This window comes from Poecile atricapillus, chromosome 19, assembly GCF_030490865.1.
Source record: "Poecile atricapillus isolate bPoeAtr1 chromosome 19, bPoeAtr1.hap1, whole genome shotgun sequence".
Lineage (NCBI taxonomy): Eukaryota > Metazoa > Chordata > Aves > Passeriformes > Paridae > Poecile > Poecile atricapillus.
This window is the reverse complement of record NC_081267.1, coordinates 3182563-3209955: the sequence shown is the minus strand read 5'-3', so window position 1 is coordinate 3209955 and position 27393 is coordinate 3182563. Positions and strand designations below refer to the sequence as shown.

Sequence of the window (27393 nt, the reverse complement as noted above, 5' to 3'; positions counted from 1 at the left end):
GTCCAGGCAAGGTGTTCAATTGCTTAATGTCCTCTGCCTCCACAGCAGCTATTCCAAAAGCCCACCTGAGTCCTTTTGGGTCTTTGTAATAGCTATTTCGAAGGAAGTCTATGCCCAGAATACACGGGGCCTCTGGGCCAGTCACAATGGGATGTTTCTGCCACTCTTTTTCAGTCAGGCTCACTTCAGCTTTCAACAGAGTCAACTGCTGCGATCCCCCCGTCACCCCAGCAATGGAAACAGGTTCTGCCCCCACATGTCCTGATGGCATTAGGGTACACTGTGCACCAGTATCAACTAAAGCTTCGTATTTTTGTGGCTCTGATGTGCCAGGCCATCGGATCCACACCGTCCAAAAGACCCGGTTTTCCCGTGCCTCTTCCTGGCTAGAGGCAGGGCCCCTCTAGCACTGGTCATCCTCTCCTCCTTGGGCATACATGCTAGAGGTTCCTTCAAGGGGATCATCCTCTTTTCTGTAATATCTGGCAGTTTCATTACGGGAGGTTGAAGCTACCTTCACTTTAGTGGAACCTTTCTGGTTACTGGTTCCCTGCCTGAGTTGACGCACTCGTGCTGCCAGGGCAGAAGTGGGTTTCCCATCCCACTTTCTCATGTCTTCCCCATGGTCACGTAGAAAGAACCACAGCTCAGTTCGTGAGGTGTACCCTCTCTCTCTAGCTGGGGGACGTGGGGCTTGGAGTTTTGGGCTTGTGACCCGCACTGGTGCTATATGGGAACTGCTCTTCCTCATCTCTTCCCTCATTTCCCTCATTTCCTTTTTGAGTTCTTTAATCACAGCAGAAATCTTAGCCTGATGTGGGCCATGGACCATACTGTCGTAATTTCTAAGCCTGGTGGCAACAGAACCCACCGTCTCTCGGCCGTTATCGGCATTAATCGTTGCAATATAGGTGGTGTAGTCACGTGGCCCTAGATTTGCTAGACTCCACAACATCTGCCCAGTGCACCTGACTTTGTCGGGGTCATTATCATGCTGTCCACCCCTTCCAAAAAGGACCTCTAATATTGCCACTTCTCTCAGCTGTTGGATCCCTTCCTCAATGGTTTTCCATTCCCTTCTATGATAGTGCTCCTCCATTCTCTCTCTATGGACAAACCTTTCTCTTACACTCATCAAAAGCCGCTCCCAGAGGGAAAGGGGCCCTTGCTCCCTGACGAATATCTGATTCACACCTGAGTCCTGCGTCAAGGGTCCCACATTCCTCGCTTCACCACCATCCAGCTGCACGCCTGTACCCATAAGGTCCCAGACCCGAAGTAACCAGGTGGTATAAGGCTCACGCCCTCGCCTCACAATGTCTTTTTGTAACTTACGGAGACTGTCATATGTCAGAGACTCAGTAATGATTTCAACTTCTGGCTCCCCTGTGGGTTGTGAGGACCCTCCTTTCTTATCCTTATCAGCAGGGTGCTGTGATTTTATCTTAGACTTCCTTGTTTCCACAGGGGCAACAGCTGCTGGCTGTGACTGCCCTTGTGGTTCAGCTGGAACCTGGATGGTTGTAACATCTGTGGGTTCCACTGCTGCACCATCAGACTCTCCCTCTTTGGGGCAGGGGAAGGGTTTCCCAGCAGCTGAGTAAATGCACTCCTTTAGCATCTGGCCCATCTCATGCATCTCCTTCACCAGCACCCCCACCCACCCTGGGTGGTTCATTTCTGAGGTGGGCTGTGGGGCAGGGGCAGGCTCTGGAGCAGCACTCCCTGGGGCAGGGGCAGGCTCTGGAGCAGCACTCCCTGTCTCTGGGGCAGGGGCAGGCTCTGGAGCAGCACCCCTAGTCTCTGGGGCAGGGGCAGGCTCTGGAGCACCACTCCCTGTCTCTGGGGCAGGGGCAGGCTCTGGGGCAGCACCTCCGGTCTCTTTCCCTTTGTCTCTGAAGGCTAGGTAGAACAGGCCTATCAGCAACACCAGCCACTGTATGATGTCATTAGCATCCAGAGAAGATTTTAGCCCTTTGAAAACTGGCGGGGTAGGCCCAAGGAACTGGGTGAAAGGTTGGGAGAAAATTTCCCCAGCTGTCTTTTTCTCCCAGTAGGTACCATTATTAAAGTAACCTGAAAACCATCCAGTTAGTGTGTGACAGCTCTGAATCCATGAGCCCGCCGTCCAGAGGACGTTAAACATCCATGAATTCCTCACCTTATCAACCCACAAAACAAGCTGGATAATAGCCACAGTAGCCTTAGTTATAGGACCCATATTTAGGTAAGGTGCAGCAAATGGGAGAAATATAGCTGTGACCACATGGCCCACGAACCTGGGTAAGCTAAACAACATGGTTCTACCTAACAAGGTTTCTAAATCCAGCACACAAAAGTTAGGTTATTTAAGAACTGTTATTCCTTTTTTGCCCTTTTTCTCTCAGTGCCCCACGTTGGGCGGCCAAAATCTGTCTTGGTTCTAGAAGACAGGTGTCTGCTAGGGAGAGCAGGAGCCTCCCTTGCGATGAAAGAATGTAGACCCCCTCCCTCCGAATTATTATAATTTTGAAATCAAAGGGTTTTCAGGCAGCGATCTGGGGATAGGAATAACAGTTCTTTACTAGTATAACCAGGTAAACAAACAAACAATAACTACAGCAATAACAAGAAAACAGAACCAGGGACCCCGGGGCAGCTTTCTCGGCTGAGACGGGATGGAGGAGAGGCTTGGTTTTCACAAACCCCTCGGGCAGTCAGTCCTGGTGCTCCTGCAGGGCTCCGAGGAAACAGTCAGCTGGAACAGCAGGGACGAGCTGCGATCCTGGGCTGGTGGATGAGGTGTATCAGCAGCTCCACGGCGATGCCTGGCAGGACAGCGGGTGCGAGGCCACCAACCAAAGAGGGGAGAAGGAGAGGCAGCAGCTCCGCGACCCAGCGCACGAACGTCCTTCTTCCCCGAAGCCGAGGAAAAAAAAAGACAGCCAAAAACTGTCCCCACCCTCCTTTTCTGCCCCCTTCCCCGCCACCCTGGGCCCGGCTACTCTTTGTCCTTCGTGAGCACCCTTAAGTACCGGTAGTTAGGCTTCCCAGCACATAATGGGTAAAAATTCCCACCTAACCCTCAACAGGGATCCAGGTTAAGTTCTAATTGAGCTTTCACCTCTCTACTTTTCTTTCTGCATGACCTAATGACATCCTTAAACATTTCCTGAGTTCCCTGCCCCTCTGCCCAAAGGTGATTCATCCTCATATTTTCCTTGAGTTCCTCCAAAAGCTCCCTGCCCACTCAGGCCAATCATTTTCCTCACTAGCTCATTTTTCATCAGAGAAGTTCAGGCTGTTCCTGCTCCTTCAAGATTTCTTTCTTGAAGTGTGTCCATCCTTCCCGAATGCTTTGATTTAAAAGGCTGTTGCCCTTAAAAAACTCAGTATCTAATTTGGTACTCCCCAAATCTGCATCCTTAATCAGCTGAAGTCTGCCCTTTGTAAGTCCAGTGTAGGAGTTTTGTTGATGCCCCTCCTTCTTTCACAGAATATTTCAAAACTCGATGATTTCATGGTCACTGTACCCCAGGCAGCCTCCAACCCCCACATCCCCCAGCAGCCCTTCTCTGTTTGTGAACAGCAGGAGACACAGCTTTCCTGGGCAGTGGCAAGAGAAGGAAACCTCCCCAAAGTGCAGCTTGGCAGGTTCAGCCTGGAGGGGAGAAGAAAGAAAAGTCCCTGCCAGGGTAGAATTTTGGTGCAGGAGGTGTCCCAGTGTGAGACTGGACCATGCCATGGCTGAGTGTGCCAGGAGCCGGCAGTCAGTGGGGCCCAGGGATGCTCCAAGGGACTTGGAGTTTTGTTTCTGACTCCTTGAGCAGCTCCTTCAACCTTCTCTCAGTGCCTGAGGGTCCTGGACTCCACCCCAAATCCAGCCTGGGGTTCATTAAAATACAGAAAGCCTCGGGGGCTCTTTCTCTTCCTTCCATTGTCTTCAAGTCCAAGGCTTGTGCAGCTGCTTGGAGTCACTTTGGAATTCTGTTGAGGAGGAAGATTTGAAAATCTACCCTGTTTTATTTTTTTTAGATCAAGGGCGTATTTTTTTATTTTCTAGTTGAGAGAAGAGGTGACAGAAGCATTCCCCAAGTGATCTTGATGCTGAAAATCTCCTTGGGAGGTCTGGTCACAGAGAAGAATGAGCCCCTTGTGGGCTGCCCCTGTTTGGACAACCTGCTCCTCACCCCGAGCCTCAGCATGTCTGACATTGCCCACCTGGGACTGACATCCCAAAACATTGAAAACATTTATCTTTATAATTTTTCTTTATCATTAAAATCTAATTAATTTATAAATATAAATATTTGATTTTTATAATAATATTATTCTGTATTTTTATAACCTAACTTTTATATTTATATGAAAGAATTGATCCATTTTTAGCAACTAAAACCATTATTGGTCCTTGGTTCAAAGTAACACAATTCCATTCATTAATTAATTGACTACTATTTCTCCCTCTTTATGCTAATTACTCCTATTTTTAGTCCTTTGATCATCTTTTTTAATAATTTTCTCAGACAGGGTAAAAGAGACCACTTTGGGGTCCACGGGGACTTTTCTGGGGAACATTTGGGGCAGTTTTGGGTCTGGGGAGGGAATTTAGAGAGAACTTGGGGATCTGGAGGACACTTGGGGGAGCCGGGAGTGCACTTGGAGGGGCACTTAGGGATTCTGTGGGACAATTCAGGGTCCGTGGGAGCACTTGGGGGTCCAGGGGGGTGCTTGGAGGTCAGGGAGGGGAATCTGGGGGCCCTTCGGGGTCCGGGCGGGCACTTGGGGGGCTGTAACAGGGAATCTATGGGCCGCGGGGGATGATGGGAGTTGTAGGCGCCGGTATAATACGGTTTAATGGGGCCGCAGAGCATCACGGGAGTTGTAGGCGCAGCTCCAATGGGTTCCGGTGAGGCGCGGGGCATGACGGGAGATGAAGTCCCGGCTGGAACAGCGCTCTATGGGCGCCGCGGAGCATGATGGGAGCTGTAGTCCCGCAAGTGGCTCGGAAGGCGCGTTTGGCGGTGTGGGGAAGCGCTTGGAGAAAACTTTTGCGTCCGAGCCGTGCTGCAGGTCCTGGGGGCGAATGTATACGGCTCGGGAGCACTTGGGGGGAACCTGGGGAGCTGTAACTGGGCTCTTTAGGGCGGGGGGCACGGCAGGAGGTTTGGGCGCGGAACTGTGTTGTGGGATGATGGGAGATGAATTCCCAGGAGTGGCTGGAAGGGGAATCTGTGGGGTCGGGAACATTCAGGGATGCAGGGACGCTTTGGGGGGTCCCGAACGGGCGCTGAGGGGGCACTCGGGGATCCTGGAGGGTTTGGGGGAGACTTATGGGACATATGGGGGGCGATCCCGGGGTTCTGGGTAGCGCAGGGCATATTCCCAGTCCTTCCCAGTTCCTTCCAGCATGATCCCATTTGCTCTCAACCACTCCCAGTCAGCGTCAGCATGATCCCATTCACTCCCAGTATATCACATTTGCCCCCAACCTGGTCTCAGTTGCCCCCTGGAGGCTCCTACTCACTGCCAGTATCATCCCAGTCTGATCCCAGTATGATTCCAGTCTCCCTCAGTGTGATCGCAGTCTCTCCTGGCATGGGCCCAGCTGCTCCCAGTATGATCCCAGTATGATGTCAGTACACAGCCAGTGCAATCTCAGCCACTGCCAGGATGATCCCAGTACAAACCAGTCCCTGCCAGTGCTGCCACTCCTGGGATCCCCCAGCCCTCTCTGTGTTCCCCCCTCCCGCATCTCCCCAGAGCAGCCCCAAGGGCTGGCAGTCCCCAGCCAGGGTCCCCAGCCAGCCCCAGGTTGGATCTGCAGCCCCCAATTTTCCCAGTTTCCCTCTCCTTTTCCCCGGGCCGGGTTCCCCCCGTCCCCAGCGGGTGGGAGCAGCGGAGAGCCCCGCGCTGCCCATCCCGACCTGTCCCGGCTCCATCCCCGCTCCTGCCGTGGGCTGTGAGGGGTTTGGGAACGGAGCACCGAGGGTGTCACTGCTCCTGGGGGAGGAGGAGGAGGGATGGAAGAGGAGGGATGAAGAAGGAGAGAGAGAAGGGATGGAAGTAAGAGAAGGAGGTGGAGTTAGGGAGGAGAAGGAGGAGGGATGGAAGGGGAGGAGAGGGAGGAAGATGTTGTAAATACTCCACAAACCCCTTCATTCTTGTCCCTCATGGGGATGTGTCCGCCCTTCTCAGAACACGGGCGGGAAGGGGTCTCAAAATATATCCAACATGGACCTAAGGTATTTTAGACAAAGAAGGCTCAGACTTACAAGACGTGGTCCTGGGTTTATTGTATGTGGATCGCCCGGGGCAAGAAAGAGGCTGAGATTCCCCGGGTGCTCTCTTAAACTTGGGGGAGGGGGTGGCCAGGGGATAAAGGGGGGTTACAGCCAATGGGATAGGGAAAAGAAAAGGGAGGTTAGGTAGGGGCTAACCTTATACAACACCAGGATTTTTTTGGTGGGGAAATTTAAGAATTAAGGACTGCAAAGCTGAGCGGAAAATGCCCCTTGGGGGACACTGGGGGTCCCAGCATCCCTGAGTGGGGAGATGGAAACAGGGGGAGCTTTTTGGATTCCTGGTACTCCCAGCAGCCTGGGGAGGGCAGGGACCGAGCAGACAGGGGACCCAAAGTACAAGTGTGACCCCCAGCAGCTGGGACAGGGGGGAACCCCTGAACACCAAAGGGGAGAGACCAGAGATGGGGAACTCCTGGGAGGCATTTTCAGGGCTGAATCTTGGTGTTTGGGAGGTTTTTATGGAAGGCTGGTGACTTCTAGAGATGGATGTGGGCAGGAGGAACCCCCATACCCAATGTGCTTGTGAATTGTATTTTTCCTAAACCAGTATTTCCCATTCCCAGACCTTGTCCAGATGGAGAAGGAGGCTGTGAGGAAGAGGAAGATGCTCCAGGACACCCAGGCAGGTGAGGAGGAAGTCAGTGCCCCTTTCCCCCTCTCTCCTGCTCCATCTCCCAGCCCAGCCTGGCCCCCGGCTGCAGGACAACCCCGCTGCCGACGCCGTCCTGCCGGGGACGCACTGGGGGGGATCTCCTTCCCCTTCCCTCTGGCACGGAGGCAAATCCCATCCTCTCCTTGTCCTCCCTCCCCCAGACAAGGAGCTGAGGATGGAGACCAGGGAGGACAAATCCCCACAGCAGAACCTTATGGAAGAGGCCATTTTGAGCAGCTCCACAGTGCAGGAATCCAATGGGGAGGAAAAGCTTCAGAGATCCCGCAGGAGGAGGGGCTCCAAACCCATCCCAGGGTGCTCTGAGGAGGAAAGACCCACCCTGTGCCGGGAAGGCGGCCGGAGATCCAGCCGGGGCTCTGAGCTGGTGGTCCATGAGCAGCTTCAGGATGGGGAGAAGCCCTACAAGTGCTTGGAGTGTGGGAAGAGCTTCAGCCAGAGGAAAACCCTGATCCGCCACCAGATGATCCACACTGGGGAATGGGCCTACAAGTGTGGGGAATGTGGGAAGGGCTTCAGCTGCAGCTCCAACCTCGTCCGTCACCGGCGCATCCACACTGGGGAGAGGCCCTACGAGTGTCCTGAGTGTGGGAAGAGGTTTCACAGCAGCTCCACTCTCCTCGTGCACCAGCGGATTCACACGGATGAGAGGCCCTTCTGCTGTCCTGACTGTGGGGAGGGCTTCAAGCAAAACTCCCACCTCATCACCCACCGGCGCATCCACACTGGGGAGAGGCCCTACGAGTGTGGGGAATGTGGGAAGAGCTTCAGCCAGAGATCCCACCTGATCATCCACCAGAGGACCCACACTGGGGAACGTCCCTATGAGTGTGGGGAGTGTGGGATGACCTTCAGCCAGAGGTCCCAGCTGACCATCCACCATCTCATCCACACTGGGGAGAGGCCCTACGAGTGTGGTGAGTGTGGGAAGAGGTTTCAGACCAGCTCCGCTCTCCTCCTGCACCAGCGGATTCACACGGATGAGAGGCCCTTCCGCTGCCCCGACTGCAGGAAGGGCTTCAAGCAAAACTCCACCCTCATCACCCACCAGCGCATCCACACTGGGGAGAGGCCCTATGAGTGTCCCCACTGTGGGAAGAGCTTCTCCAGGAGCTCTACCTTGACCAAACACCAACAGAGGCACCGGTAAGGGAAGCCCTGTGAGTGCCCCAAGTGCAGGAAGAGCTTCATGTTCTGCTCCAGCTCCATCCTCCATCAGAGGACCCACGTTGGGCAGAGCCCTGATGACCCACGTTCCCAGTGATCTGTGTTGGGAACACACTGGGCTGGAGGTCATTTTATTTTGGTTTCAATTATCTTTTGATTCATTCTCATCCCTTTAAATCCAACAAATGGTGGTAAAAATCAACAAATTCATCAAAGGCATCTAAAACCTCACATTTTACTAGTGCTTCAAGGCAATCTTGGAGATACTTGTGAGTATTTGAGGGTTGTGGGGTTATTTGGTGGAGTTGTCTCCATTTCTTGGCACTCAAAGAGGTGAGAGGGATCAATCTGTCACCTCAAAACCACTTAATGCCACTGAAACCTTCTCAATCCCTCTCCAAAATTATTCAATTCCACAGCCCCTCAGGGTGTGATGCCTCATGTTTTAGCTTTCATATCTTTCATATTCTGCACTGCCTAGGTTTGTAGTTTTGAACTTCACATTAAGTGTTAGTGAGCTCTCTTCACAGAGTAGGTAGAAAAAACAATTCCTTTTCTAGCTTGATACCAAGGACAGTTGTTAGAAGTTCCAGGCCCAAAAGCATAAACAAGGGTGGACTGAAGAGAGAAAACAACAAGGGTGGGATTTCATCATCTGAAGCTGTAATTGGACAATGAACCCCAATATGCAGATGGACCTGAACTTGTAAAAATATGGGACCTCGTGATGAATTGTCCATTTTTATGACCATTTTTGGTCCATCTTGGGTGTAGCCCTGGCCAGGCTCTTGTACTGCCCAAGGTGTATCTGTAACGTGCTGGTCGTGAGTGAGGAGACAAAATCCACGATTCATGCTCCAGGTGCTCATCAGACAAAACAGCCTCGTTTATTATTCAGAACTCACTTGAATACCAAATTCAAATTTCCCAGGCTAGACAGCCATTGGCTGATACTTCCCTCCCTGCCCTGCATCCTGGCCAGTAGTGTGCAGTGGTTCAGACATGAATTAGGCTCACTAAATTAAATTTGTGCTAAAATCTATGGCTAAAAAGAATTTACTGCTAAATTAGATTTGTGTTATGTCTAGATTTACCTTGTCCAGTCCTGACCAGCTGTACTGTGACCATACTGTGACTATTTACCCTTTTTGGTTAAATTAAAAAATAGAAAATGCTCTCTGTTACCCTATCTGCAGGGGCCCTTTGCAGACATGATAACAGGGACAGCATGGGTTTAATTTGAATGAAGTTTTCTAGTTAACTTGACACAATTAATTCTCTTCAGCAAGCAATATGCTTTGTGTACTAAATTGAGTTTGCAACACTCCCTTCCAGGAGCTGGCAGACAGGATCACAATCCTTTAAGCTAACAAGCCACAGGTTAACTACTCATAGTTAAAAGTTACAACTTAACATTAAAAAACAAGAAAGTATTTTGAACTGAGATTATCCTGAACTCTATAAACAAGAAACAAAAAACATTCAATGTTTAGAACCGTGAGAAAAACCCAACTTAGCAGAAAAACAATTTGTAAACAAACAGTTTTTAAATGAACTGTCTTTTCAAGAGTCTGATTTTCATGGTGAATAAGTTGTTCTGGTTACTCTTCTTCAATCTGCTCCATCACATCCGTAGAGGTACGGTCAGGAGGGTGTTGTTTGTGTCCTTTGGCTGTATGTTCAACTCTTTCACATCGGTTGCAGCTTGCATTATCACTTCTTTGTCCCTGAGCTGTCCCCTGTGGAATGGGCTGGTGTGGACAGTTTATTTTCCCGTGGCCTTGTTGTCCACACTTGTAGCAATGGGGTGTGAGTTTAACAGCAGCTGTAATAGAATTGGCTAGCATATCCATGTGATGAGATCCAGTCCCAACCTTAGCACATGCTGTAATCATCTCCAGGGATGGATGCTCTTGAGTTAATGCAGCTATAATTTTTCTGCAGTCTTGGTTTGCATTATCTCATGCCAATTGTAGCATGAATTGACCCCTTGCTTCACTGCATATATAGCTCATTGGGGTTTTATCTTCTACTTGAATGGCTTTGGGTTGGCACAGACAAGTTGGTAATTTTTGTTAGAGCTCACATTGCTAAGTCTTTCACTTGTGTTAGAATTGCAGAGTTCAAGCGAGCCTGGGTTTGGGGATCTTCTGATACTGCTGAATGATTTATTGCATGAACAGCCTTAGCTACTTTGCTTTCTGGGGTCCCACCACACATTCCTCCCTTTTGTTTTTCAGTAATTCCTGTTAAAGTGCCATGTGCTCTTCCCACAATGGCCTGTTTTATTGTTATTTGAGGAACGCCAGTGTGGTGTGTTACACTCCAGGGCTGTAGGAAATGTTTTGTTTTCTGTGAGATGTGTGTTGTTTTGATGCTATGAGGGATGCTCAAAACAGCAAAGGCTGACTGCCAGTGTGCAATGGCATCCCGACCCTTTTCTCTTGGGTGTTTTATAGCACATATTGCTGATGAAAAGGTATCTGTGGATAAATGTACATATTTTAAATGTCTGAATTCAGGGATGTGTGTGACATGGGTTTAGCAGATTTGTAAGGCACGCAGTCCACAAGGGTTTGCTCCCATCTGCAGTGGTGCAGTGTGGCCCTGGTGTCCTGATGGGACACTTGTGGTTGGGTTCTTTTTCCCCCTTGGACTGAAGATTGATGAGATAGAGGCAGTTTTCTCTTGTTTGGACTTGGTTGTTTATTCTTCTTTTATCTCCATTACATGTATACAGGGTACAAGGAGCCACAAGCAGCTATGTGCACTAAGATAGAAAGGTGCAAAATGACTAACAAAGATCTTCTTCAAGGTTTTTTTATATGTCTATTTAACCAATTAACAAATGCCAAGGAAATTATTTTTCTTAGTGACCCAATGACCCAACGTTTGTGTGCTGCACTGCAACATTCTTTATCCAATCACTTACTACTACCCAAAAACCTCTAGAAGAAGAAGATGAAGAAGAAAGAAGGACAAGAGACAACACCCTGAATCCTCCATCTTGTCCTCTATTTTCTAAACTAGTTTAAACTCCAAACTTTAACTTTTTCACGCAATGACATAAGAAATCTCTTTAATCTACACACTTACACTCCTGGTTTTTCTATTTAACAGTTGTTTTCACGGTGTTATATGAAATTCAGTGTTTTCTTGGATGTCAGAGCCAGGTATCAGAGATAAGGGCACACTCTCGGTGCCTCTGACAACAGTAAACTAAGCTGAATATTGTTAAGTGTTATTCCACTGTTAAATCCTGAAGTCATATGTTATAAGTTAGCTTAACTACTGTTATGTTCTTTTGCTAAATTGTGATGTTTGAGGTATAAATTAAGGCATAAGTGAAGTCCTGTTAAGTTTGAACTCTGTTAAGCTCAAACACACACACACACACACACATGGACGGTTCTGGGTTCATTTCTGGTTTAGTTGCCTGGATTTTGTTTGTTTTTGTTGTTGCTTTGTTTCCTTGCTGTGCCTGAAGTGTCCAGTCAGGAGCAGAGTGACTCTTGCCAAGGAACTTTGTGCTGCTGGTGCTTAATATTAAATCTGGTTTTTGCTGCTCCCTTGCTGGGGATTTTTTAAGCGCTCTCAAGCCCTCGTTGGTGACAGGGTGAAGGAGCCCTGGCCCAGGCTCTGGCCCTGGGGGATATGGGGATGCTGCCAGGGGTTCCCTGTCCCCCTGTCCCATGCCCCACAGACCTTGGGATGTCCCACAGCCATTCTGTGATGTCCCAGTCTGGACTGTGATGTCCCAGCCCCTCTGAGATAACAGAACCTACTCTCTGATGTCACAGCCTTCTCTCTGACATCACACACTCTTCTCTCTGATGTCACACAGCTGCTCTGTGATGTCACAATCTGCTGTCTGATGTCACAGAGCTGCCCTCTGGGATTGTGGTGTCTGCTCTGTGACCTCACAGCCCACCCAGTGATGTCACAGCCCACCCTGTGGTGGCTCTGTGATGTCATAAAGAAACTCTGTGATGTCACATCCCACTCTGTGATGTCATGCATTCAACCTCTGATTTCATAGTCCTCTCTGTGGTGCCACACCCTGCTTTCTGATGTCACACATTCCCCTCTATGATGCCATAGCTGCTCAGTGACCTCACACAACAAACTCTGTGATGTCACAGCCCCATCTGTGACCTCACACAGCCCACTCGGAGCTGTCACACAGCCCCTTTCTGACATCACAGCTGCTCTGGGGCTCCAGGACACAGCCACAGAGGTCCCACTGTGACACAGCCCCCTCTGGCACATCCCACAGCCCCTGCCAGTGCTGAGCCCCTGGGAGCTCTGTCTGGGCCTGCTGGTGTCCCTGAGCTGCCCTGGCAGGGCCCCAGCCCTGCTGGGCTGTGCTCAGGAGCTGCTCCTGGCCAGAGCTGTCTCTCTGCAGCGCTGCCCTTGCCAGGAGCTGCCTCTGGGCCAGGAGCCCGGCCCAGCTCAGCAGCACAGACACAGCACCAGCACTTTCATCACCCTCTCAGGCCTTTGGGGCTCTTTGCATCACACTCAGTCCCTCAGAGTGTGCTCCAGAAACTTCTCAAGAACTCAAACACAGACAGAAACACTGAAGTTTCTTGTAGATGAAATGAGAGACACAGGTGAGAAAGCGTCCCCAGGTTCCAGGCAGAGCAGAAGACTGGAGGCCCTGATGGCAGCTGGGGACAAGCAAGGGAAAGGTGTCTGTGGTGCTGAGCAAAGCTGGATGTGTTTCAGGAATGCCAAGGGCCAAGGGCTGAGCCCCAGCCCCTGGCAAGGCAGATGCTGTCCCTCCCTCATTGCTCAGGGCTCTTCCCGGGGCACTGGCATGTGGGGATGTGCAATGCCAAGGGCAGCACCATGGGGCGGCCCCTGCCAGGCTGCTGAGCAGGGACAAGGAGGCAATGAGGCCCCAGGGCTGCCAGGGTCACTTGTCCCCTGCTGGCCTCAGGCCCAGGGCCAGCAGCCATGGCCAAAGGGCTGCACAAGTTGCCTCTGGCAGGGCCTTGCAGCTGCACAGCCCAGGGCCCTCAGCCTCTACCTGCTGCTTATGTGATGAGGCCTCCAAACCCCATCCTGGGAGATTTTTGGGTCCTCTCCATGGTCTGTGAAAATGGAAGCACTGGTCAAAGTTATTTTCTCCCAAATCTTGCAGTGACAGGGATGAATATCTTTAAAGTGATCAAGAATGGATTTAGATTTGTTAGAAGGAGGAAAAATTTTAATTAGGTATTTTATGAGAGTGGCACAAAACTGCAACTGCTTTTCCAGACAAGTCGATGCCCCATCCCAAGAATGCTCCAAGAGCAGCATATCTGTGCAACCTGACACAGTGAAAGCCCCTCCCCTCCCCAAGGATGGAATTCCTGTTGTGTGGGTTCTCTGATGTGCTGGGTGCCCTCACAACCCTCCTGGCCAGAATGTCTGTGAGGGCCAGCCAGGCTGCTGCAGTGGCAGTGACCTCACAGCCATCGCCACTGCAGCCGTGTCCCCTGGGCCTGGCTCTCCCCTTTCCTCTGCCCCTGCCTTGTCTCTGCTGGCATGAAGAGCTGTTTCATTATTATCTTGTCCCCAGGGTGCTGGGGCCAATTGCTTCCCAGTCAGGCTCCTGGAGCAGCAGTGGCTTTTCAGAGCCCAGCCAGAAATGAGCCCTGAAGCAGCAGCTCTGCAGTGCTGGCCACCAGGCCGGGGTGCCAAGGGAGCCTTCTGGCCATGGCGTGGAAGCAGCTGCTGCTGCCAAGGTGCCTTTGGTGCCTCAGGCTGTCCCTGGCACAGCTCCCAGCACGGCACTCTGCACTTGTGCCCGAGCCCTTCCCTGGGTTGGGGCTGGCCTGGGGCTTTTCCTGCAGCAGGATCTGCCCTGGCCATGGCACAGGAAAGGGAGTTCCTGCTGGAGCAGGAGGCTGTGCCTGGAATGGGCTCAAACAACTCCAGCAAGGCCCTGTTTACTTCAAAATTGCTTCCTAGAGCACTATAGTCTAATAATTGTTATAGCTCCTCTACTCTGGAGTAAATAACTCTTTTTCTTTATTTACTCTGGTATTGCAGAGTAATAAATTCTCGCTCGCGGTGAGAGACTTCTCCAGGGTCAAGCTGTTTAAGTATAAGCAATTTATTATAAGGGTAAAAGGAGGGGAGACCCATGTCCGCCACCAGCCTTGGCGTCCACGTGGTCTGGGGGAGGGGAGAGCGAACAGGTAGAACAGGGGAGGTGAGGTTGGATGAGGGAGGGAGGGAGTAAGAGAGCAGAGAGAAAGAGGGAAAAAGCAGAGGGAGAGAGCAGGGAGGACGAGAGGGGTAGGAGCAGGGAGAGGGGGCTGAGAGTTAGGAGCGGGGGAGAGGGGGAGAGGGGTAAGAGGGAAAGGGTAAAGAGTAAAGAGAGTAAAAAAAGCGAAGTTCTTGTTACAATTCAATATATCTTTTTCTATCGTGAATATTCTAATTCTTAGTAACCAATCACCATGAGACACACCCACTAAAGAATTTACATTCAGCCTATGCGCTTCCCTCTATTAACATACAGTGTTGCATTTTAGATTCTACAAAACCTTACAAGTTCTTTCCTTGCTTCTTGACCTTTGCATTCTTTATCAGCAGAAGGACATTGTTTTATCAACAGGGATTCTCCTCTAGCTGGCTAAGCTATTGTTCTTTGGTTAACCAGTACTCAGTATCCTATGACTCAAAGCAGGCTTTCATTTCTACTTTGATTCTAGCCTTCATATTTCCAGAATCTTTTGTTAAACCATCACATTTATAAGGTTTCCCTGTTTCACCTTCCCCAACACTCTGTGGTGTAAATAAATCTGCCTAATCATTCCGGAATCAGTCACAGTTGTATTTGTATAAATATATCTGATATTCCATTGTTAATCCTGTGGGGAAAATTTCATTACGGTTCAATTCCACCTGTCCAGTCTTTGCACATAAACCTTTGACAAACTCTGTGGCTGGGAATGAATCCAGCTGCTCCCAGACTCCTCTCTTAGAAGGAATTTAAAAGTCTAGGTGACCTGTAGGGGTTTGAGGATCCATGGTGGCTGTTTGGTGTCATTTCTCCACCTCATGACACAGCAGGTGTTTCTCCAATAAAGAAATAAAGCTTTTGCCTGAAGCTCCCACTCTGCCCATGACAGGAAGCCCTGGGAGTGTCTGTGACATCCCGGCTCTTTGGCAGCCTGGGGACTCCTGGGATGTCACCGTGGAATTGCTGGGACTGCGTCTGACCACACGGCTCTTCAGCATCCCCAGAAAACCCTGGGAGGTCTCTGTGAAGCCCCTGTCTCTGCCTGTGACATTCCGGCTCTTGAACAGCCTGGAGACTCTTGGAATGTCTCCATGGAGCTCCTCTGAGCGCCTGTAACAAATCTGATCCTGGATAGGCAACCATCACCACGACCTTTCACTATGGTCTGTTTCCATGACAACCATCACCAGCCCCCTGTTGCTATGGTCTGTTTCCATGACAAGCATCACAGCCCCTGTTGCTATGGTCAGTCCCTTGGCAGCTCCATGGAGACCCCATGCCAGGGGTGGTTGCCATGGACACCAGCACAGGCCTGGAGCCAGAGCCCGTTGCCATGGCAACCATTTCTGGTCCCATCCCCAGGCTCATGGGATCACAGAGACACAGAATTGGCTGAGTTGGGAGGGACCCATGGGGATCCTCCAGTCCAACTGCTGGCCCTGCACAGGACACCCCAACAATCCCAGCCTGGGCCTGGCAGCGCTGGCCAAACGCTGCTGGAGCTCAGCCAGCCCTGGAGCTGGGAGCCTTCCCTGGGGAGCCTGTTCAGTGCCCCAGCAGCCTCGCGGGAAAAACCTTTTCCTCACATCCAGCCTAAACCTGCCCGCCTCAGCTCCAGCCGCTCCCTCCACTCCTGTCCCTGGGCACCAGAGGGAAGAGGTTCCCGCAGCCCCCAGCCAGGGACCCGCTCCCAAGGCTGCTGCCATGGCAACCAGGCCTGGCACCAGCTGGGATGCTCAGTTTCCACAGGCTGGGCTTCAGGAATGGCATTCCCCAATTTCCTGCTCCTGCTAAAACTGCATCGCTGCTCTCTTCCCTCCAACCTCCCATGGAAAGCACAAAAGGCAAAGATCCCAGGCTGGGATAAGAACAATTTATTGAGAACAGCAAAGGGATAAGGAAAAACCAGACACAGAAATAATCTTTGTAACAGAATAGATAAGAAAAACTATTACAGGGAAAAATAAACCACCACAGACTGGCTTTTCCTGGCCACGTATCTCCTCCTGCCTGGAAAGGACACCCTTCTCCTCTGGTGAGAGAGAGGGAGTCCTTTTCCTGCCCCTGGCAATGACCTGATATGGGATTGAATATAATGACAGGGCCATGGCCAGTCTCTCACATTCTTTGATCCCACATCATGACATTGCCATGGGCAGGAAAAGGTACAGGTGTCTTCCCAGCATGGACCACAGGGAACATGGATCACCAGGTCTCTTCCTGACCTCGGTCCTCCAAGGCAGGATGAAGATGGAGCAGTGCACAAAGCTCTTCCTGAACTTGGGGCATTTACAGGGCTTCCCTTACCGGTGCCTCCGTTGGTGTTTGGTCAAGCTAGATTTCCAGGTGAAGCTCTTCCCACACTGGGGACACTCGTATGGCCTCTCCCCAGTGTGGATGTGCCGGTGGCTGATGAGGGTGGAGTTTCGCTTGAAGCCCTCCCCGCAGTCAGGACAGCGGAAGGGCCTCTCATCCGTGTGAATCCGCTGGTGCAGGAGGAGATTGGAGCTGCTGTGAAACCTCTTCCCACACTCAGGACACTCGTAGGGCCTCTCCCCAGTGTGGATCATCTGGTGGATGGTGAGCTGGGACCTCTGGCTGAAGGTCATCCCACATTCCTCACACTCATAGGGACGTTCCCTGGTGTGGGTCCTCTGGTGGAGGATCAAGCTGGAGCTGTAGCTGAAGCTTTTCCCACATTCCCCACACTCGTAGGGCCTCTCCCCAGTGTGGATGCGCCGGTGGGTGATGAGGTGGGAGTTTTGGTTGAAGCCCTCCCCACAGTCGGGGCAGCGGAAGGGCCTCTCATCCGTGTGAATCCGCTGGTGCCTGAGGAGATGGGAGCTCCTCTGAAACCTCTTCCCACACTCAGGACACTCGTAGGGCCTCTCCCCAGTGTGGATGCGCTGCTGACGGATGAGTTGTGAGTTGTAGCTGAAGCCCTTCCCACATTCCCCACACTTGTAGGGCCATTCCCCAGTGTGGATCATCTGGTGGCGGATCAGTTTGGTGCTCTGGCTGAAGCTCTTCCCACACTCCAAGCACATGTAGGGCTTCTCCCCATCCTGAACCTGCTCACGAACCACCAGCTCAGAGCCCCGGCTGGATCTCCGGCCGCCTTCCCGGCACAGGGTGGGTCTTTCCTCCTCAGAGCACCCTGGGATGGGTTTGGAGCCCCTCCTCCTGCGGGATCTCTGAAGCTTTTCCTCCCCATTGGATTCCTGTGCTGTGGAGCTGCTCAAAACGGCCTCTTCCACGAGGTTCTGCTGTGGGGATTTGTCCTCCCTGGTCTCCATCCTCAGCTCCTTGTCTGGGGGAGGAAGGACAAGGAGAGGATGGGATTTGCCTCCGTGCCAGAGGGAAGGGGAAGGAGATCCCCCCAGTGCGTCCCCGGCAGGACGGCGTCGGCAGCGGGGTTGTCCTGCAGCCGGGGCCAGGCTGGGCTGGGAGATGGAGCAGGAGAGAGGGGGAAAGGGGCACTGACTTCGTCCTCACCTGCCTGGGCATCCTGGGGCATCTTCCTCTTCCTCACAGCCTCCTTCTCCATCTGGCCAAGGTTTGGGAATGAGAAATCCTTGTTTGCGGAAATATACAATGCATGAGCACATTGGGTTAGGGTGTTCCTCTTGACCAAGTTCATCTCTAGAAGTTACCGGGCGTCATTCTTGCACTGGGGTTCCTCTGTCTACTCAGTCCCTGCCCACCCCAGGTTGCTGGGAGTGCCAGAAATCCAAAAAGTTCCCCCCATTTCCATCTCCTCATTTAGGGATGATGGGGCTTTTTGGATTCCTATGGTCCCTTCTCCCCTTACTCTCTGCTTTGGGGTGCAGAAGGTCCAAGGAGTCTCCCCTGCCCCTCTCCAGGCTGTTGAGGGTCCCGTGAATTGTGGCGCTCCCCATCTCTGGCCTCCCCACTTTGGGGTCTGGGGGGACACAGGGCTCTGCTCCTCCAGGCTGCCTCTGTCAGCAGCCACCACCAGGACTCCCCAATGTCCCCCCCAGGGGGCATTTTTCACTCAGGTTTAGAGTTCTTCATTCTCCAAACATTTCCCAGAAAAACCCAACCCAGGTACCCCCCAGGATATCTGGGTCAAGGTCCCCCTCCCTGGTCATTGCTGGGATGGGGGGGTGATGATCCCATGGGTGAGGGGCTGTGAATTCAGGAGTGCTCAACCTCGTGTTTCATCCTCCTTTGTCCCTCCTCTTCTTCTTCCTCTGGCTCCTCCTCTTCCTCCTCCCTAACACCAGCTTCTTCTCCTACTTCCATTCCTTCTCACTCTCCTTCTTCATCCCTCCTCTTCCATCCCTCCTCCTCCTCCCCCAGGAGCAGTGACACCCTCGGTGCCCCGTTCCCGAACCCCTCACAGCCCACGGCAGGAGCGGGGATGGAGCCGGGACAGGTCGGGATGGGCAGCGCGGGGCTCTCCGCTGCTCCCACCCGCTGGGGACGGGGGGAACCCGGCCCGGGGAAAAGGAGAGGGAAACTGGGAAAATTGGGGGCTGCAGATCCAACCTGGGGCTGGCTGGGGACCCTGGCTGGGGACTGCCAGCCCTTGGGGCTCCTCTGGGGAGATGCGGGAGGGGGGAACACAGAGAGGGCTGGGGGATCCCAGGAGTGGCAGCACTGGCAGGGACTGGTTTGTACTGGGGTAACTGGAACCCTACTGGGGTAACTGGGAATGACTGGGAATGAGCACAAGCATGCTCTGGGCAGCTGGGATATACTGGGAGTGACTGTGACCATAACTGGGAACAGCTGGAATCACAGTGGGAGAAACTGGGAGTGAGTGGGACCATGCTGAGATGGACTGGGACTATTCCAGGGACAACAGGGATCATACTGGTAGGAACTGGGAAGAATTACAACTATTCTGGGATCATACTCAACTGGGATCATACTGGGATCACAGTGGGAGCAGCTGGGTCCCTGCTGGCTGAGACTGGGATCCCACTGAGGGTGACTGGAATCATACTGGGATTGACTGGGCATGGCTGTGAGCAACTGGAATCACGCTGAGAGGAACTGGGAGGAGCTGGGAATGACTGGGAGTGTGCTGGAGCTGACTGGGATATACTGGGAGAGACAGGGAGTCGCAGGGATCACACTGGAGGCTACTGGGGTCATACTGGCACTGACAGGGAGCAACTGGGGGCCACTGGCCTCATACTGGGAGTGACTGGGATCAGACTGGGAGTGCAAAGGAGACTAGAAAAATGGGGAAATAATGGGAAAAAACCCAGGGTAAATTCAAGGAAAATAAAGGGGAAATATCAGGGAAATAACAGAAAAAAAACCCCAGGGCGAAATCAAAAAAATTTGGGGAAAAAGCAGGGAAAAAATGGGAAAAATTTGGGAAAAACAGGGAAAAATTTGACAGAGTTGGCAAAACCAGGAAAAATTTGGGGAAAAAAAAAAGGAGAAACCTCAAGGAAAACTCAGGGAAAAAAATCAGGAAAGAAAGCAGAAAAAAACTGGGAAAATCAGGAAAAATCAGAAAACATGACGAAAAATCGGGAAAAATAGGAAAAGAAGGAAAAAATCAAGAAAAAACAGGAAAAATTTTGGGAAATGGGAAAATCAGGAAAAAAAACTGGGAAAGAACTGGGAAAAATCGGGGAAAATCAGGAAAAGAAAGAGGAATAAAATCTGGTAAAATGGGAAAAAAAATGGGAAAAACCAGGAAAATTTGAGAAGAAACTGAGAAAAAACTAGAAAAATTTGGGAAAAGAAGAGGAAAAAATCAGGAAAAAATGGGAAAAGCATGAAAAAAATTGGGAAAAAATCAGGTACAATATCAGGAAAAGAAAGACGAAAAGACCCTGGGAAAAAAATCAGGGAAAAATTTGGAAAAAAATTGAAAAAATCAACGGAAAGCCAGAAATATTTGGGGAAAAACTGCATAAAAATCAGAAGAATTGGGAAAAAAATCAGAAAAAATTGTAAAGAAAAAGGAAAATCAGGGGAAAAAAAATCAGGAAAAGGATAAAAAAACCTGGGAAAATCAGAAAAAAATAATGAAGAAAAATCAGGAAAAAATTGGGGAAAACCAGAAAAATTTGGGAAAGGAAAATGGAAAAATCTAGGGAAAAAAATGGGAACAAAACCACAAAAAAATCAAGGAAATTTTTTGAAAAAATTGGGAAAAAATTGGGAAAAAATCAGAAAAAGAAAGAGGAAAAATCAGGAAAAGAAATCAAGAAAAATCAGGAAAAATGGGGAAAATCAAGAAAAGAGAGAGGAAAGAGACTTGGAAACAAATCAGGAAAAATCAGGGAAAACAAATTAGGAAATACAGGGAAAAATCAGGGGAAAATTTAGAAAGAAATTAGGGAATAACCTGGAAAAAACTGGGAAAGGAACAGGGAAAAATCAGGAAAAAATGGGGGGAAATCTGGAAAAAAATGGGGGAAAAAAATTGGGAAAAAACAGGGGAAAAATCAGGAAATCAAAGAGGAAGAAGACCAGGAAAAATTTGGGAAAAAATCCAGGAAGAAATCAGGGAAAAAATGAGGAAAAGAAGGCGGGGGAAAAAACCCTTGGAAAATGGAAAAAAAATTGGGAAAAAGCCAGGAAATATTTAGGTAAAGAACAGGCAAAAATGAGGAAAAAATGGGGAAAAATTGGGACAAATCAGAGGCAAAAATCAGGAAAAAAATGGGAAAAAAATTGAAAAAAAATGTGAAAAATGAGGGAAAAATCAGGAAAAGAAATAGGAAAAAAAAAAAAAGGAAAAAAACAGGAAAAATTTGGGGAAAAAAATAGGGAAAAATCAGGAAAAATGGGAAAAAAGGGAGGAAAAAAATTGGGGAAAATATTGGGAAAAATGGGAAAAAATCAAGGATTAAGTGAGGAAAAGAAAGAAAAAAATAATCTGGAAAAAGCTGGAAAAAATGGGAAAAAAGAGAAAAATGGAGGAAAAATGGAGCAAAAATGAGAGAAAAATGGGGAAAATGCTATAAAAATAGGAAAAAATGCTGGAAATGGGAGAGAAATGGAGGAAAAATTGGGGAAAAAATGGAGAAAAAAATGGAAGAAAATTGGGAAAAATGGGGAAAAATGAGAATAAATTGGGATAAAAATGGGGAAAAAAAGGAGGAAACTGGGAGAGAAATGGAAGAAAAAGGGAATAAAAATGATAAAAGTGAAGGAAAAATGGGAGAAAAATGGCAGAAAATGGAGAAAATAGGAGAGAACATAAGGAAAAAATTGGGGAAAAATGGAGCAAAAGTGGTGTAAAATGGGGAAATTGAGAAAAAGTAGATTAAATATGGGGAAAAAAAACTGAAAAAATGAGAAAACATGAGGAAAAAGTTAAGGGAAAGTGGAGGAAAAATGGGGGGAAAAATAGGGAAAAATAGAGAAAAAAATGAGATAAAAAAAAAGGGGGAAATGGAGGAAAAAAGGAGAAAAATGGGGAAAAACTTGGGGAAAAATAAAAAAAATAGGATAAAATGGGGGAAAATTATATGAAAATGGGATAAAAATGAGGAAAAATGGAGAAAAAATAAAGAAAAAATGAAATAAAAATGGGGGAAAACTTGGGGAAAAATTAAATAAAACTGTGCAAAAATGGGAATAAATTGGGGGAAAATGGAGCAAAAGTGGGGCAAATAATTGAGATAACATTTGGGGAAAATTAGACAAATTGTACCCTAATAGTGAACGACTGGGAGTGATTTGGCTCGTCCTGCGGTGCCGAGGACACTGGAACCACACGGGGGGAGCAACTGGGCTCCCACTGCCGGCACCGGGAGCCCCGAACCCCTTTCCCGGCCGTGCCGCCCCTCCAGCCCCAGCACCCCCCCCCGGGGTCCCGGCAATCCCAGGGGTCCCCCCCTCTCGGGGTCCCCGCTCAGGGAAGCCGCGGCTCTCCCGGGGCTCCCCAAAACCGGGGTCCCCCCGCACCCGCGGCCCCGGCAGAGTTTGGGGGGCCCGGCCCGGGAAGCCCAACCCCCACCGCGGGGGGACCCGCATCCCCCCGGCCCCTTTGCCGGGGCTCTGCCGCCACCGGGACCCCCCAAAAACACCTCCCGGGGACCCCCGGGGTCCCCCCGAGGAGCATCTGCGGCTCGGCTCTGGAGCCCTGCCATCCCCAAACATCCCCCCCAAAAACCCCAAACCCAGGGAGCCCCGGGGTATTTGGGGCGAGCTCCCCCTCCCCGGGCACCTGCGGGATGGGGGGCGATGGTCCCGAAGGAGCTGCAGATCCAGAGAGCGGGGAGCGCACGTGGAGCCTCCTCTGCCTGCTCCAGCTCTTCCTCCTCCTGCTCCTCCTCTTCCTCCTCCTCTGTCCCTCCTCTTCCTCCTCCTCTGTCCCTCCTCTGTCCCTGGGCGTGGTTCGGAGCCCTCGGGTGAGCGGGGCCGGGCCGGGACACGATGGGAAAGGGCTGGGTCCCCCCCAAACCGAGCTGGGGGCAGCGGAGGTTTGGGGGAACAATGGGAACGGGGCGGGACAGGGGGACAGGGGGAGGTGGGAGCACTGAGGGTCCCCCAGTTCACCCCAGGACCCCCAAGCCCCGTCCCAGCCCCCCCAGTTCCCCCCACAGCCCCAGCTGAGGGGGGCTCAGCCCAGGAGCCGCCGTCGTTCGGGGCTCCCCCGAGTGCAGGAACGGGAGAGTTCCCGGCTCGGGGAGGCCCCAGCAGAGGAGGGGATCTTGTCCCTCTTCCAGGGCCTTTCAGGGTCTTCAGGCTCCTCTGAAGAGGAGTTTTTCTCTTTTTCAGGCTTTTTTGGGGGGGATCCCATCACTACAGGGGTGTTTTTTCCTCCCCATTTTAGGGTGATTGTGAGGCCGCAGCCCCACAAGCCCCTTTTGAGGGGGGATCATGACGGCTTTAAGTGACATTTTTAGGAGTGTCCCCACCCCAAGCCCCTGTAGGGGATGTTTTGTCCCCCAGGGTGGATTTTGGGGGTTCTCTCTACCACGGCCGCTTTAAGGGCCCCCGGTATTGTCGGGTCCCACTGTAACTCCTCTTAAAAGGGCAACACCACTCCCGTTGGTTCCGGCAGTGGAGCCCCGGGAGGGGTTGGGGGTCCCGGGAGGGGTTGGGGGTACCTGGGTGATACAGATGATGGCGATGGGATCCCCATGCTGGGTATAAACCTTTGTGAGGGGTTCCTGGGGGTTTTCGGAAGTTCTGGGTGTTTTTGGGGCCATGGTGTTTTTTGGGGGGTTCCCGAGGGGGTTTACAGGAACACCAATGAGGGAATTTGGGCAATCCCGGGGGTGAAATTTGGGATCTCAAGGTCGTTTTGGGGTAGCTGCTGGTGATGGAGATACGGACCCCATGCCAGGTATGAACCTTTTAAATGTCTGTATGGGGTTTTGCAGTTTTGGGGAGTTTTTGGAGCATCCAGGGATGTGTTTGGGATCCCGGGGAGGTTGGGGTGTCCCGGGGGGTTTGGGGGTTCTCGGCAGGTTTGGGGGTACCTGGGCAATGCGGATGGCAGTGATGGGGACCCCGTGCCGGGTTTGAACCTTCTCACTGCCCATGGGCAGTGTCAGCGTGTTCAGGGAGATCCTGGGGGGCCCAGGGGGGTCACCCCAAATCCCAGGGACCCCAAATGCTGAGGGACCCCCAGAACTGCCCTCACCGCTGGATCTGCTGCAGGCAGGGGGGCACCAGCACTCGGCCCCCACCCTCCACCATCACAGGGGGGCTGTGGAAGGAATCTGGGGGTGCATGGACAGGTCGGGTGGGACGCCCAAAGTCCTGGGGGAGGGACACGGGGGGGACTCCCAGGAATTCCTGTTATAGGGGGATGAGGGGGGACCCAGGAAGAATTTTGGGGGGGGCTGGGTGGGTCATGGGGGGACCCCCAGGAGTCTTGTGGGGGGGTGGGGAGGGCAAGGAACAGGGCAACCCCCAGGATGCGTTTGGGGGGGAACTGGACTGGAACTCCCATGGCTGCGGGATGGGGAGATCTGCCCATGGAATTCCATGGGAATGGCATGGCAGTGAGATCCAGCTACAGAATTCCCATGGGAATGGGACAGCAGTGGGATCCATCCTTGGACGTCCCATGGGAATGGGATGTCTGAGATCCATCCATGGAATTTCCATGGATTTCCCACCCATGGATTTGCCCTCCCAAATCCCACATTCCCATTCCCATATTCCCATGGGAATTCTGCCCTCCCCACCTTTACACTCCAGCGCCTCCCGCCCATATCTGACATATTTCCGGAGACATTCCCTGCAGCTGTGAGCCAGGGAATTTGTTAATCCCTCAGCCTGGATCTCAGGGATCCCCATGGCGGTGCCACAGTTGCCATCGCAGCCCCACAGATCCCCCAGCCTCGGCTCCCCCCGCTCAGCCCCGCTCTGGCTGTGCCGCTGCTGCAGCATCTGCAGCTCCCCGCTGGCCCCGTGCCGGTGCCGCTCCTTGTGCCGGCCCTGGCTATCCCAATATCCCAGCCCTGGCTATCCCAATATCCCAGCCCTGGCTATCCCAATATCCCAGCCCTGGCTATCCCAATATCCCAGCCCTGGCTATCCCAAGATCCCAGCCCTGGCTATCCCAAGATCCCAGCTCTGGCTATCCCAATATCCCAGCCCTGGCTATCCCAATATCCCAGCTCTGGCTATCCCAGTATCCCAGCCCTGGCTATCCCAATATCCCAGCCCTGGCTATCCCAATATCCCAGCCCTGGATATCCCAATATCCCAGCCCTGGCTATCCCAATATCCCGGCTCGGTTCCGGCCGCCATCCCCGGGGCTGCGGCTCCGCCCGGCCCCGCTCGCTGTGGCGGCGCTGGAAGGGGATCCCAGCCAGGGACCCCATGGACATGGACTGCGGGAAGCCCGGGCCGGGCTCCGACAGCGCCGCGTGCAGGGAACGCAGGGAGAGGAGAACTGGGGGGACATTTGGAGATTTGGGATCGGGGGGGTCACGGCTGAAGGAAAGGAGGAACCGGGAGAGCCGGGTAGGGCATTTGGGGATGCCAGGAGTGACAAGAGGGGAGGCTGGGCCTGGCTAGATGTGGCATGGCTGGAGTTCAGGGCGTTCCTGTATCCAGGAAAGGGAGCTCCAAGGGTCCCAGGTATCCCCATTGCCAGGACAGGGCAGGGAAAGCCGGGATGGCTGGGAATAGGGGTCCCGGGTGTCCTCAGTGCTGAGGAAAGGAGGGGCTGGGTGCTGGGAGAGGCAGGAATAGGGGTCCAGTAGGGAAATGGGTCAAGGAGAAGGGGGCTCTGGGGGCTGCGGGAGGCGGGATGGCCGGGAAAGGGGTGCAGGCGTTCCTGGTGCCGGATAAGGGGGTGCAGGGTGGGACCCACGGCCGGGAATGGGGGTTCGGTGGGATGGCGGCGCTCAGGAATGGGGGTTTAGGGGCCCCTCGGCGCTCCGGAATGGGCGATCAAAGAGTCCCGGTGCCGGGGGTCCCCCTCACCTCTCGCCGCCCCCCGGGAGCGCCCCCGGCCCCAGCGCTGGAGCCATCGCGCTGCTCCGCTGCGGCCCCGCCCACAGCCCCGGCCCCGCCCCCAGAGCCGCCTCCGGCCCCGCCATTGGCGCCGCTCTTCGCTGCCCGCCAGTGGCAGCCCGAGGCTGCAGTGACGTCACCGGTCGCCGGGCCGATCCCGGCGGCGCAGGGCGGCCAAGGCGGAAGCGAAAGTGCCCGAGGGAGCGCGGGGGGAGGGGACGGCGCAATTCCAGGGAATTCCCCGGGATCCCCCGGGACCCTCCTCGGCCGCGCACTGCGGGACCCCCGGGACAAACTGGGCTGAACTCCCGGGCCCTGCGCTCAAACTCTGCCTGGAACCCGCCGGCTTCGGCCCAAAGCGGGGGAAGCCCCGGGATCCGCGGATCCCATTTTTCCTGCGGCTGCGGCTCCCCAGCCCCGGCGGAGCAGGAGCGGGCGCTGGGAGCCAGAGCCCCGATTCCCAATCTCCTTCTCTCTCTCTCTGCTGCTCTCTGCCTCTCCTTTGGGTGATCAGAAATCCCAGAGCGGCTGGAGAGCCCCGTGCCCAGCTCGGCTTTCCCTGGAAAGGGAGGCCTGGGGGTGCGGTGCCCCGGGATGGCCGGGAATGGGGCTCCGGGGGTCCCCGGGCTGACGGAACCGGGGGATCCAGGGGCTGGCAGGGGAGGATCCCCGGGAAAGGGGGTGCAGGGCGCTGTTGGTGCAGGAGAAGGGGGTGCAGGGGGTCCTGGAGCTGGGGAAGGAGATGCGGGGGGGTCCCAGAGCCCAGGAATGGGGATCCAAGGGGGTCCCAGGGGGGCTCCCCAAAGCCCCTCCCAGGGCACAGCAGGAGCTGGGTCAGGAGCTCTGGCAGAGACAAAAGGGGGTGAGCCCGGCATGGGGGGGACATGGGGGAGTCACAGGCGCTCCCAGGGGGGGACACGACCCCCGGGGACCCCTCCTCACCTTCTCCCACGTACCCCAACAGAGCCCCTAAATGGATGAGCAGAGCTCGGTGACTGCAGTATGAAACTTGTTCAGTGGCACAGGAGGATTTAGAATTGAGGACAGGGGAAGGGTTTAACCCAGCCTCCTATTCGAACAGCCTGGAGAGGGGGCTGGGAAGAAACCCATGCCTGCATTGAATTGAGAGAGATCCAGACCCGGGCTCGGAGAGATTTGAGACACACCCACCTTTGGACTTTGCTGTCCACAACACCCTGTCACATAAAGGTAAAACCTTACAAAAGAAAGGACTTGTAAAATCATGGTTTAGGATTTGTTACTTGGGTTAAGTGTAGCTAGCAGCTAGCCTGATAAGTTCCCAGTCAAAAACATCTTGAGAATGAAAAGTTTGTTAACATAACAAACTATTCTTGGGGAGAAAAACAAGTGCACCTGTAGTAACAAGGGATCTGTCCCATGGGAATCAGTAGAAAAAGTATGTAAACATTGTTAGAGAGAAAAGTTTGGATTGATGTGTACACTCACCATTACCAACCAGTGAACTGAGTTCCCAACCAACTGGAATTAAGCACGGTGCCTTCTGATAACCATGTAAATATAAGCTGTGTGCAATAAAGCTTTGGCTGTGATGGAAGAAGAAATAGGTGTCATTGTCCATCTCTACTACGACA

At 52.5% G+C, this 27393-nt stretch overlaps 1 pseudogene; it reads left to right on the top strand.

The window, feature by feature from the left end:
* Positions 1-27393, top strand: part of LOC131586325 (uncharacterized) — a 1027770-nt pseudogene that overhangs the window by 881872 nt on the left and 118505 nt on the right.